Raw genomic sequence first — 8738 nt, 5'->3', positions numbered from 1 at the left:
ATGTTCAGTAATGACTCATATAGTGCATCCTTAGAAAGTTTGCATGTGACATCAAGCTGAGTGAGGTTGATGTTAGAGGGAAGAGATGTCATCCAGAGGACCTTGTCAGGTTCAAGAACGGGTTCATGAAGTTCTACCAAGCTAAGTGCTACATCCTATTACTGGGACTGGGGCAATCATCAATATCAATACAGATTGGATGCTAAATTGCTGACAACATTCCTGTGCAGAAGGACTCGGGGGATCCCGGTGGAGGAAAAAATGGATATGTGTCATTATTATGCATTTGCAGCCCAAAAAGAAAAAAAAAAAATGTAGACACTAGGCCACGAAGAACGTGATTCTCCCAGTCTACATCATTCTTATAAGACTTGGCCTGAAGTAACATATCCAGCTCTGGGTTCCTCATTAAAAACAGAAAAAACCAGAAATGAACCTATTAGAGCAGGTCCAGAGTACAGCAACAAAAGCGATCAGCAGAACATCTACCCTCTAAAGAAAGGCTGAGGGAGTGTTGGGGCTTTTAAGCCTGGAGAAGGCTTCAAGAACAGCTTATTATGGTTTTTAATATATAAAGGGGGCTTATGAGGAAGATAAAGACAAAGAAATACTTTGCTAAGGTCTCTAGTGGAGAAAGGACAGTATTTTTTAAGATGTTAGAGGGTAGATAGGTTAGAATCAGGGAAGAAATATTTTATGACAAGGGTGGAGAGACACTGAAGAAAGCTGTGCAAAGAAATTGTGGATACTCCACCACTGGTGGAGTTCAAAGTCTGGCTGGATGGGTTTCTGACAATCTGTTCTAATGGAACATTGCTGATCATGGCAAAAGGACTGGACTAGATAATCTCTGATGTCCCCTTCCAACTCAAATGTTTTATGATTGTCTGATTCTATGAATTTGTCACACAGCTTTTAACTTACTTGGAGCAACATAAATTCTTCCTCTCAATCATCATATGCTATAGTCATTTTTAAGGGGATCTCCATCCCCACAGCGATCTTGTGTAACTACCATATATCTAAATTCAACAATAAATAATCTGTGAAGTTTCAGAGTAGTCCAAAGGAATTAGACACTTAGATTCTATATAATTTCATGAGATGTGTGTCTAAAATTTCAAAATCCCTGCCCCAGAAAGCATCCAGGATTCCTTAAAATGGTCTAGCTTAAAAACACAGTTCACTACATTCAGCCCTTGGCAATATCTCAGAGAACCTGACACTGAGCAAATTTCATCTCTATGAAGAATTTCTGTACTGTGTGCCTCTTATATAATTGAATCCCATAGATAGATCACATTCTCAAGTCTAATGATGTCCAAGTGTAAAAACTGAGGAAAAAAGGTACACTAGATAATAAAAACCAAGCCAAAATATCTGTCTAAAGTAAAAGAGAAACAGAACCAGAACCACTGAGTTTCACTCCAGGGTTTTGAATGACAAGACTACCAACAATGAACTCAAGATTTTCTGTAAGACATAGAAAATATGCAAATACAAAACATACCTAAATTATTAAAGTTAAATGAGGTACGCTGTTCCTGTTGAATTAAATAGTAGTTGCACCTTGACTACAGCAAGGATGCACTCCTACTTTTGCAGTACACACTTTCATTGTGTACACATATATAAAGCATATATATTAGCATGAAACCTAACATTTAGATAATAATCAGCATTAGCATTGAAATAAATAAAATTAGTACCCCAAGCAATCAAAAAATGTGGATGAACTGAAAAGTAAAAGTTCAGAGAATGTTTAGAATCTTCTCTCCATAGCTGAGAATGTCATGTTTTGATGCACATTTTCAGTTTAACAAAAGAAAGATTGAGAGTGTGAAGCTGATTGTCATTCCAGTCAACATTGTCCTTGTTGATTTTAGCTAGAACTCTGTTCTGCTGTCAGAATCAGTTTATATTCAAGTGTGTCATTGTATTTAATGACAAATTGTGGACAGTATAATTTGCAAGTAGTTGCCTTGGTTAACATTTTATCTACTTATTAATTTCCTACTAAAGATTTTCTTATTAATTTCTTTCTCTAATACCATTTCAAATTAAAATAATATCAGGAATAGTTAATCCCAACAATAACATTTTTATGAGTAGATGTATGTCCCTAGAACACATTGATTTAATTTCTCTGCCAAATCAGTAGCAAAATAGCCAGGAGTGAAGACCTCTTCTAGGTCTTCCCTACAGCCTTCTTTTTCAAGTATCCTGTATATTTATAAAATAGGCAGGATTGACACAACTGTGAAATTAAATCTCTAATTCATTTTTCAGCTATAGAAAAAACAAGTTGGGAACTGACATCCAAATGCTCTGTGCATAAACTAGGCACTGTCTTAATTTTCTCTCCACAGGACCAACTTTATGAGTGTGTGTTTGTTCTCTAAGTCAGTTAATCTTTAAACCTTCCTAGGTTGTTGGTTTTGTTGTCTCTCTGCAATGACACCTTCCCAACTAATAAGGTATGGTTGATTCATTTAGCTTGTTCATTTAGAAGTATCATTTGTCTGATCTACAATATAGTCTGTTATGCCTCATATGTTGATAATGAAATATAGTGCCTTTATTAAATTTGCATTCTATTTTGTATATAAATGTATATACATAATTGTACATAATACATCTATACATACATCCATAATATGTATGTCTATGTGTATGCATGCATCTATCTAAAACATACAGACAAGAAACGTTAAAAATTAATGCTGTCTTTTTCTATTGAAAATATCTTTTGCGAAGCTGAGAATAAACAAAATTATTCATGCAACAGTCATCATACTTTCACTGTGGTTTAAAGTGTCTTGTATAAGATGCATTATTTGTGAATTAGTTCATTTACGGGAAAATGCAGAGCAAGCAAATAGGAAATGGCATAGTTCTGTTATGTATCACATTACATTTGAGCTGCAAAATAGTGCTGCTTCCTGTGTGGTATTTTGAAACAGAAATTTACCACACAAAGGAATGTTATTCAAAGTTCATAAATGCTAGGTCACATCCTAAGATGTATAAATCAGTGAAGCTCCAATGAACATGAGCCAGCAGTGCCGTGAGAGCCAGGAGGGCCAACCCTGTCCTGGGGGCATCAGGCACAGCATTGCCAGCTGGGCAAGTGAGGAGATTGTCCTGCTCTGAGCTGAGCTGAGGCAGCCTCACCTCCAGTGCTGGGGACAGTTTTGGGTTCCACAATCTAAGAAAGATATTAAACTATTAGACAGAATCCAAAGGAGGGCAACAAAGATGGTGAAGGGCATTGAGGGGAGCTGTGTGAGGAGTTGCTGAGGGCTCTTGGTCCGCTCAACCTGAAGACAAGACTGAGGGGGAGCTTCATTGCAGTTACAAATTCTGTGTGAGGGGAAGAGGAGGGGCAGACCCTGATCTCTTCTGATCTCTTCTGTTTGGTGACCAGAGGCAGGACCCAAGGGAATGGCCTGAAGGTGTCTCAGGGGAGGTTTAGTTTTGATATTAGGAAAAGGTTTTTTATCCAGAGGGTGTTTGGGCACTGGAACAGGCTCCCCAGGGAAGTGGTCACAGCATCAAGCCTGACAGAGTACAAGAAACGTTTGCAAAATTCTCTTGGGCATGTGGGGTGTCTCTTAGGGATGGTTCTTTGCAGGGTCAGGAACTGGACTCAATGATCCTTATGAGTCCCTCTCAATTCAGCATATTCTGTGATTCTTTGATTTGTCCAACGATTAATTATACCAGCTGAATTACTTATACCAGTAACTCTACAACTTATTAAATCTAAGAACCTGAATGATTGTGCTATATCCATCAGTTTAAATATATGTGGTTCAGCTAATACAGTAATACATTTCAGTGTTACTCTCTCATTTTACACCATTTAGCTGGCTAAAGTAGATTAAAAAAAGACTATAATAGAGAAAGTTGCTCAGCCAAATGAACATTTCAGATGTATGAAGAGTGATTAAGTGCCTTATTTAAAACTTTTACAAAGAGGAACGGGAAAAATAAATGCCCCTCATGGAATGTTTGATTGGTGAAATACAGCATTTTGTATAATTTCCTTCGCAAATTCTGCTTTCTAAACAAGAGGCCAAAATCACATTAGACAGACATTAGATTAAGAATACAGAGGAAATGAGAAATTAAGAGCTGGATGCAAAGGAGAAAATATTTTTACTGTGGATTTTCAAAAGGGTGATCTGCTGGTAGGATTGATATTTGAAGACAGGGTCATAAAAGTGAGAAACTATTGGACATAACCAAAAAGGAGAAAAGGTCTAATATATCATGGAACAAAGGAGTATCATCATGACAGAGGCACATATCCAGATTGTTTCATAATCTATGGCCCTTACCTAAAGTAAGATGGAATTTCTTACCCCAATCCTGCTACAGCAGTTAACACTGGAGATACCAGTGAGGTATTTAGATAACTCATAAATGTTTTGTTCAACAAGTTCTGTAGTGCTCATAGCGTATTTTGTAGGAGACTAGCTAGAGATAACAAAGATATGATTGGACTAGGTCATCAAAGCCTATGAAAACGGTAATTGTGGGCTCCATTTTCTTCAGGATTTCCCACACCAGTTTCTCTTTCTTCTAAATGTTAAGTGATGAATTCATCACCTTCACAGTGCCTTTTTATCTCCACATGATGTAGGACCCACATATATAGGAAGACAGTCTGAAATCTGAAGGATATTTGGAACAGAACCATCCTCCTTCACACTCTAGTCTTAGAGATTCTTCTCAGACACAGTCACGCAGCCTATATGCACTGATGTTTTGATTAACCTTTTTGTAGAAGAGCTATGTAGTAGCAGCCCTGTAGAAATAATCTCCTTCATCATTGACTTCAGCTGGATAGTTTGCAAATAAAAAAAGATGGTGGTTGATAAGTTACAACACAAATAAGGAGACACAGAGAACCAAACTTCACTAATATCTGAGGCTTTCTCTAAGAGCTGCTCAGCTCACTAAGAATAGAGACTCTCCCTTTAGGTAATCCCAGTAACAGGTTTTTTGGCAATATGCAATTATTAGAGGTACCTTTAAGTGAGAAATAGTGGCTTCCAGATTTCCAGTTTGACATGCCGAATTTCTCTACAGCTTAAACATCCTACAAATATAACAGAGTACATAAAATAAAACTCAATAAAATATAATCTACAAATGTGCCCAAGCTAAAATTCTGCTTTCCACATTGTAAAGATGTTAACTTCAGAATTTGTATTTCTCTGTGGTTTTGTTCATGACTTTAAATACTATGTGCACAAATACTGTGTGTGTCCTTTCAGGGAAAGATGGAGTGAATTCTACATGACGTACTGCTGTATCACTTTCATTTTGTTTTGACAGACCCTATAGAGATTCAGGATATTATCCATAATGGATATATCCAAGGAAATAATTGCTAGCTGTGGTAGTGCATGAAAGTTTATGATTCAGGACAAAAAAGTGCCTCACCAGCTTGGATGAAGTCTTGTAAAAAGAAAGAAAGAAAGAAGTTCCAGGTCTGAAAAGTGATAAATTCTATTACCTTTTTGAACAACGTGCGAGTGGAATGTGATATTTATTGGCATTACTTTCTTTAAAATTTTACTGACTGCTTTTGTGTTGTATGGAGTTACACAGAAAGTCTCCTATGGAAAATGGAAAATTTTATTGTTTAAGGTTTTTTTTCTTTAGACATTAACAGCTTTATATGGATTTTTTTTGCATATTTAAATTACTTTTAAGTAATATAGTTAATGGTTGAATTTTTTTCTCATTTATTAGTACCAATCAAAATGAAGAAAACTGGGTCTTTTGCTCTTCCTGATAATTTAGAGTTTTCAAGCCCAAAGTCTGCCTTTCCAGCTGGTGGCTCTATTTTGTCTAATTCTTATATGTAAGAAAAGTGCAATGAATGTTCTTTCAGATCTTTGTAGTGGGCATTGTAGCATTCCTGTAACCACTTATTTCTGAGCCTTACAAGATATGCTTGGGAAAATGAAACCATATAGGAAGAAAGACAAAATGATTTTAGGAAAAGGACTTAAATGAAGATTATGGATTTTGGATACAAAGCACTCTAAACCAGATAAGGCCTGAGAAATCTTGGCACAAACTGGCCTGCTACTGCAAGAAGTAGTCACACTATAATCTGTTAAAAATTAGTGTTTCAGATTACTTAAAGACTCACTGGGACAGGTATCAGTATGACCAGATTTAACATAAAAGCAACAGCGTGACAAAGTTCATTGTCACTCTACTACTATATAATCAAGGCGCACCAAGAAAAAGCAACAAAAAACAGTCTTTCCAACCACATTAAAAGAAACCAAGAATTATCTGTGCATGTGTGTGCGTCTGTGCACGTGACAAAAGGATAGAAAGGGCAAGCATAAAAAAATACAACCCAAAGGCTTAACAACACTGAAACTTAACATCGTTTAACTTATAACTGAAATTGAACTTAACACTTTAGCAAAGGATTCATACAGGTGTTGCCATCTTATTGCAAAAGTTTCCATACCTTCTTGGTGATTTCTCATGGGTATCTCCTCACAGCACTGACTCATTTTTCTTCACAGTACAGCCAACAAACCCCAACCCCATCTCTTTTCACAGCAAAACCAGCTAACTCCAACTATCTTCTCACCCAGCTAACCCACGCTTTTGTAGCATTCCTCTTCTTATTGGACACAGCTGTGGCCTATTAAGGGCAGGCCTGTTCCTAATCTTTGGTGATTAGTACAGCTGTAACTCTTCAGGTGTGAGACTACCTTCTGCACTTCTTTCTTACATTTTATCCCCCCCATAAAGGATTTATTATATCACAACAGTAACTTAATTGCAGGCCTATCTTAGATATCTAATGTACTTAAACATCTAGGAGAGCAGCATTTCTCCCATATTTGATATAGCATATGCACACAGACATAAGGAGTCAGTGCAAGGTACCTGTGAAAATTTCCCCTAAAAATAGTGAAATACTCACTACAGATGCCTGTGCATCAAAGCCAAAGGATTGAGCCCTGAGAAGTGGGGGTATTGGCAATGATACATTGTCATTTGGTGACCCTCCAAGCACAACAAACTTGAGAGTGAGTTGGCTCTGAGAGGCATCCTGCTCAGAGGGAGGGTGCTGGTCACAGCCTGCTGGGGTGCAGGGGAGCTCGAAGGGTCTTGCTTTGGAGTGCTGGTTACAGGGCCCTGAGAGAGGGGCCTTAGTTATAGCAGTGTTTAATTCTTGCCACACTTTGGATTGGCAACTTTCTGTGAAAGAGTGAGAACAAGGATGATTTGACATTCAGGTGAAAATAGTTTCAAAGGCTGTTCATAAAAAAAAAACCAAAACAAAACGGGAGCTCATTAGGTGGCATGAGTTATTGGGAGCAGACAGTGTTTCTGAGAAGCTCAACGGGAGCTGAGACCAGGTGCTGTTCATCAAAGCCAAAGCTTGACAAGTATTTCTCATATCAGTGTGGCTTGAAAAAAGCAGATGAGTAGGAATGTACTACCTCACGACTCCAGGGAGCTCTCAGATTTACACCTTTTTCATGGCTGTGGGAGCCCAGGTTTTCACAACCCTCTGAGAGGCTGAGCTACCTGTGCTCATGGCCTACACTGACCCAGTAATAACTCACACCTTCTCAGCTCCTAGAGCATGTCACTATTGTACCAAGATCCCACTGATATGTATCTCTCTTCGCTGTGCATTTCAGATGTTTTTTTTTATTTCATTTAAAAGGATTTAGGGTGGAAAAGATATCTGATGATACTATAGCCATTATGTAATTTTTCCTTCCCTTATATGTCTGAAATCTTTGTTGCGCAGCTGCTCAGATACATACAAATATCTGCATTATGTCGACAATAAACATTTTTTAATTTAAATAAAAATTTCTAAAATACAGAGCGATATGAATGGAGCTAATTATTTACTTACCATAATGCCTTATTTCCAAAGATTTGGAAAAGACTTTTGATAGGGCATCATGAGTAGGTAGTACTAATATTAACCTTGACAAAGAGCGTCTGCAGCTGGAAAACCAACAACAGCTTTTACTCTTTTTTTTTTTTTCTCAGAAGTGATATCTGAAGTTATATTGCAGAAATAATATTTGTCATGTCTTGTCATATTTGTTTAGATTGTATCAGCTAGAACTTAAGGGGTAAAGAGTCATTGCATGGGCATTTTTCTGGATTTAAAAAATAAATAAATAAATAACTCTCTTCAGGCTGAATTGATTCTTTGTGCTACATGTAGATCTCTGATTGTTCCTGCAGTGACTGAGTGTTGTCTTTGAATGTCTCCCATCTCTTGAGGTCACTGAAGCTCAGCCCCACACACAAAAACCAAAAACAAACAAAACAACCCCATAAAACAAAATAAAACAAAACTGAAAAAACCCCATTGTACTTCAGTCAGTATTGTGACTTTAGTCAGTACTATGACGCCTTCAAAACAGTAATGTAAGTGTAGGGTAAGGTGGCATTTTCCTGATGCAGTAATATAAGGCTGAAATAACTCTCCATTAAGTGTGTACAAGTAGTGTCTGGAAATTCCAAAGGCTTGGTAGCATTGTTGCAGAAAAGCCTTTTTAAAGGCAAATTCACAGTTTCATAAGTACATAATCTAATTTTTATTGCCAACTCTTGCAAACAACTTGGTTTTTTTCTCTATTCTTGTGCTCAGACAGCACAAGAATAGAGAAAATGCACATGCACGGCAGCAAAATCATCAGTAGCAAAAGGATTATTCA

The 8738-nt window shown here is 37.3% G+C and overlaps 1 long non-coding RNA gene across 1 annotated transcript; it reads right to left on the bottom strand.

The window, feature by feature from the left end:
* Positions 1-2866: 2866 nt before the first annotated feature.
* Positions 2867-6614, bottom strand: LOC135446353 (uncharacterized). Its single transcript, XR_010439750.1, has 3 exons — positions 6506-6614; positions 5038-5107; positions 2867-3208 (listed from the first exon to the last, which is right to left on the bottom strand). It is a non-coding gene; the product is annotated as an uncharacterized LOC135446353 (long non-coding RNA).
* Positions 6615-8738: the final 2124 nt, after the last annotated feature.

Source organism: Zonotrichia leucophrys, chromosome 3, assembly GCF_028769735.1.
Source record: "Zonotrichia leucophrys gambelii isolate GWCS_2022_RI chromosome 3, RI_Zleu_2.0, whole genome shotgun sequence".
In the NCBI taxonomy this organism is placed as follows: Eukaryota; Metazoa; Chordata; class Aves; order Passeriformes; family Passerellidae; genus Zonotrichia; species Zonotrichia leucophrys.
This window is presented reverse-complemented; position numbering and strand designations above follow the sequence as displayed.